The 5,102-nt window shown below is 40.2% G+C and overlaps 1 long non-coding RNA gene across 1 annotated transcript; it reads right to left on the bottom strand.

Moving 5' to 3' along the window:
* Positions 1 to 3,272: 3,272 nt before the first annotated feature.
* On the bottom strand, positions 3,273 to 4,346 carry LOC130140192 (uncharacterized). Its single transcript, XR_008818204.1, has 4 exons — positions 3,914 to 4,346; positions 3,752 to 3,822; positions 3,600 to 3,662; positions 3,273 to 3,451 (listed from the first exon to the last, which is right to left on the bottom strand). It is a non-coding gene; the product is annotated as an uncharacterized LOC130140192 (long non-coding RNA).
* Between the last annotated feature and the right edge of the window lie 756 nt (positions 4,347 to 5,102).

Here is a 5,102-nt window from a genome sequence, read left to right on the forward strand (position 1 = left end):
CCGGACAGCTTTGCACTGTTCACGAAATTGGACTTGAAAATATAGTAAATGGACTCCGAAAATTCTCAAATTTGTATATGTCATAAACAAGGCCTTAACAAACACTTTTCATGAAGAATATAAAATCTAAATCTCTCTGTAAACACTATTTTTAGTAGCTCAAAGACAGACTAAAAACAGTTCGCTGGAACAGCATTCTTGTTTCTCAAAGTAAGCTCTGTCCAGAATCCAAATCATCTCGGAAAATTTCCAAATTTATATGAGTTATAGAAAAGGACGTTCTAAACAACTTTTATGAAGGAAAATTTTCCAAAATCGGCCCAGAAAAGCGTGTAGAAAATAAATACGGTGTGAACATCACCGAAATACCCATTCTGGGCAGTTTCACACGGTCGGAAAATAGGCCATCGTGCCACTCATATCAATTCCAAAAATTCTGAAATTAAAGTATGTATAACTTCAAGATGTTTGGAACAACTTTAAAGAAGAAAGTGTTTGAAAATTCGGACCAAAAAAGTCTCCCCAAAAATAACAAAACGAAGGGGTACCAAGGATCCGAAATACGGTTTTCCAAAACAAGAGTAAAAATATTAGTTCCAAATGGAAAACCGCCAAACTTAAACCATAGCCATTTTCCCAGGGACTGAAATTGAGGATGTGACACGTACGATCGGATCGCGGGTGATTCCGCATGATCAATTGTGTGCGTAACGAACGATCCTAAACTTATTCCGAACGATCGCGACCTCCGGAACTAGTGATGGACCCTCACATTTTCTTGGTAATCAAGGCCACCATGGCTCGAGTAACCCTAGGTCGATACGCGTAACCCCTAAAAAGCCACCCGTTAGTAAGAGACGCTAAAATCGCATTTGAGTGAAATTGATTGTTGAGTTGATTCCGAACTTAAGTGTCGAATTTCACGGACGTATATGACTAATTTTTAAGGACAACGTCGTATTAGTGTGGCCAATCAAATTTGGGATTGGTTTGGTCGAAAAATTGAATTTTGGGCCGGGAGTGGAAAATTACCGTTTTGCCCTTAAGCCCTATGCCTTATTTCGAATTATGGGAGGTTAATTTGGACTTTATAAAGCCCCTTGGCTGCTAAAAATGAAAGACCAAGCTGCCCCCATCTCCCTTGCTTATTCCCCACCTTGTCCCTAGATATTTTATGCAAGATGCAATCTTGGCCTTTGATTTGTGATAAGGATGGTTAGAGATTAATTTATGGCCATTAGATGAGTTAGTGGGTGGGGTGGGGCAGCCTTGACTTTATTGATGGGGTAGCATACCTAATTCCCCCCAATAATTGTGATAAACTCTCTCTCTCTTCTCATTTTCCCCCTGGTCTGGCCGAGACACTCCCCCTCATTCTTTCCATTCTCTTTTCTCCTCCTTATTCACGAGAAGCCAGCCAGCCAGCCGAAGCAGCCCACCAGCCGCGGCCGTGCTGCCACCGTCGGAGCCGCATGCCACCGCCGTTGCTGGCCTTCGTCCGGCCGGCCCTCAACCCACTCGGCCACCTCATTCTTTTCTTTTCTCTCTTTCATCTTCGGCGCCAACACCATCACCAACCGGCCAGCCTTGACCGTGAGCCGTCGGAGTCCCTACTGGTCCGGCGTGGCCCAGCTGCTATTCGGCCACCCTCCTCTTTTGTCCAGCCATCATTTCAAGCTTAGGACTTGTGTAAGTGGAAACCCTAAACCCTATTTAGGCCTATGTGCATTATTAGACAAGTTTAGGGGTTATTGGTGAGATTTTAGGGGTTATGTGGTGACATTAGTAGGACTGACCATAGGGTGGATTAGGCTCGGGAAAGTATGGCTATTCAAGGGTGAATTAGAGATGGAATGCGGTTGGTTCAAAGGCTGCATGGTGTCGGCTTGATGGGCCATGTTGTGCTAGGTTGGTGCTTGGATGGTGGATTGTGATGTGCATGATTGTAGGACTTTATTGTGGTCGGCCAAGGTGCGGACGGTGGCCTATGATATAACGTGCGTTCATATGTTAAATTTAAAGATTGATGATATGTGCAAGTGGCTAATTTTATGATAGGTAGTGTGGCCTGCATTATGACTTGATTTTATGGTGCCATGGTGATTGTGTGATTGGCCGAGTAACGTGAGCCAATATGGGCCATAGACATGTGTGATTTCAATGACTTAAAAGTATAATTTATGTGCGCCAAATTGTGGACCGTGGCTGAGTTACCTTGAGTGGCAAATTGAGCATGTTGTTATGTTGGATTGAGTAAATAATGTGGATTCAATTGGTGTTTCGAATGTCGTTGAGTTGGCGATGATCTTGTGCATATTAAGTCATGGCAGAATATGTGAATCGCGTGAAGCTTCATAGACATCTTCGAGCTTGTGATCACTGAAATGCCCTGAGGCATCGTTTACACGGGGTTCAGATAATAAATTGGAGAAGTGTGCCCGTGTGATTTCAATGTCCATATTCGGACTTTGAAATGGGTTCAGACTCAGCAGCCGAATTAGTCCTCTGAAATGGTTTTAGAGTTAATGGCCAAATTGGTTTAATAAATTGGATATGAGATTGATTATTAGTGATGATTGACGCCAATCAAAAATTCACACACAAGAACAATTGCTAGCACAATTTATGTGTTGAACTCGCTTGAATTTCTCTCTACCGTTTGACCCGTGATTGGTGGTGTGTCTGAACTAGAGGTCTGACATTTGTGAGGCTACAACTGAAGACCATCATAATGAGATTACTTTAGACAGCTTAAAAGGAGAGAGTACATGTACGGTTTGGAACTGAAGACATAAGAACCAGATTGTTTTTAGTATGGTACAAGGGTAATGCGATTAGCCTCCTTCTTCATTTCTACTAGGGGTGATCGGTTCCAAGGTGGGTTGGGTCCAGACCCGGAACTTGAAACCAACCCTATTATAATCCGTTCCCAATTTTTGAAACCTGAAACCGACCCTGTTTTCCCTAGACCCTGTTTTGGAACCGACCCTATTTTTCCGGTCCAGTTTCAGGGTCTACCCGAGAGCCTATTTTTTTTTTTTCTTTTTTCTGGTTTCATTTTTTTCTAGCAAAATAATAATGTAGTAATGAAACGATTCAAAATAAAAGATGAATAATAAAAACCACTATTCGCCAAAAGTAACAATCCCTAAAATGGGCAATTGAAATTACAATCCATCAAAATCAACAATCCAAAAGCACTATGTGCCAAGACATAGTCTAATCGCATAAATCTTTAAGAGTCACATTTTCAGGAATCTGTTCAACATGTTTAGCTCTTTATTTTGCGCCATGATGAGAGAACTCCTTACTTCTGTTTCCAAAAATCCTAAGGCTCCAATCCACACATCAGAATCTGATAAACAATTGTCCCATGCCATAAGAATTAAAAAAAAGTGGACAAAAAGCTCCAGCATCCTTCCCTGCCTTACGAGAGGACAAAAAGCTCCAACTGAAAACTAATGAATATACAAAGTAGTGATTAGGATATGGGATCTTGGTGATTGCCCACTTGAGGGAGAGTTATAGGTTTGCTGTCTTTTTCTTTTTGACTAAAATAGACCTAACATCAAGACATATATCTAAATATATACACTGACCTTTTGGAGGTGGCCTGAATCCAGCTATGTTACCTTCAATGGGTTCAATCTCTAAGAAAAATCCTGAAATTCATACACAAAGAAAAATCAACAAGAAACCATGCTCCAAAGACAAATGCAAATATGCCGATTAATAAAGTCTATTTACTCACCACAAAATCGGAGCTTCCACAAAAGGAAGTCTATTTACCAATGATAATGTCCTCGGTAAGACAATCCAAATCTAAAAACCCAAAAAGAGATTAAATAAAATATTCACTCAATAGATAATATGTGAATGAATTACAAAATAGAAAAAAATTTAAACGACTTACCTGACTCAAACTTTTCCGCATTCTCAATGCACTCCTCAACATTAATTGGCACGCGAACGGCTCTCAACCAATCTTGAGTGCAAATCAAACCTTCCACCACTCTAGGAGTCAAAGAACTTCGAAAGCCGTCAAGCACACGTCCCGATGTACTAAAAGTCGACTCCGAAGCAACGGTAGTCACGGGAATTGACAAAACATCCCGAGCCATCAAAGATAAGATTTTATACTTTGACCCAGTACTCTTCCACCACATCAAAAGGTCAAGATTTATGACATCTTCACTTTCGGCTTCAAGATACCGATCAAGCTCAGATTTGTTTTCATCAAGCACTGTTTTCTTCGCGTGAAGAAAGCTTTGTCGCCAAGCTTGGATGTCATCCTCATTGTCACCTTCATTGTTATTAGTATTGACATTGGAACCACTACTACTAGTACTTACGCTTGAAGCACCAAAATTTTGTTTACTAGAACCAACAAGGGATTGCTCATAAAATTTATACAAACGCTCCAAGGCAAGCTTCACCTTATCATGCATCTTATCAATTTTTGCTTCATCATCATAAATTTGTCCGTAACAGAACTTCACATAATTTAACTTTTTGTGGGATCCAACGCAACCGCAATCAACACCATCATGTTTATTTTATCCAAACTCCCATAATATTTGTCAAACTTCTCCTTCATTTTTAAACCCATAGCTTGAAGCTTAGGGACCAAAGAATTCGCCGCATGATTCAAATATTTATACAAAAAAGCTATACTTTCAAAGTAATCATTTGAAGTAACATATGAACTCCCCGACATCCGTTTGGTGGCATTATAAAACTGTTTCAGAAATTTAGAAAGAATGATAGCATTTTCCCAATCTTCATTTTGAGGAGGGTCATTGTCAATCTCCCTTAAGAAAGATGAATCATCTTCTTCCATCTTTTCAAAAGCTTTCCTGAACTTTATGGCGGTGTCTAATATTACGTAAGTGGAATTCCATCTAGTGGCAACATCAAGACAAACTGAACCCTTGTATGTGATTCTCCCATTCTCAATACAAGATTGAAATATTTTGGCTCTCATTGGACAACTCCTCACATACCTAACTACATTTTGGATACGTTCAATAGAATCGCGCACCTCATTCAATCCATCTCGGACAATCAAGTTTAATATATGAGCTGTGCACCTCATATGTAAA

This window comes from Syzygium oleosum, unplaced genomic scaffold (assembly GCF_021117445.2).
Source record: "Syzygium oleosum isolate NSW1041296 unplaced genomic scaffold, Sole_v2.1 Sole_v2.16, whole genome shotgun sequence".
Lineage (NCBI taxonomy): Eukaryota > Viridiplantae > Streptophyta > Magnoliopsida > Myrtales > Myrtaceae > Syzygium > Syzygium oleosum.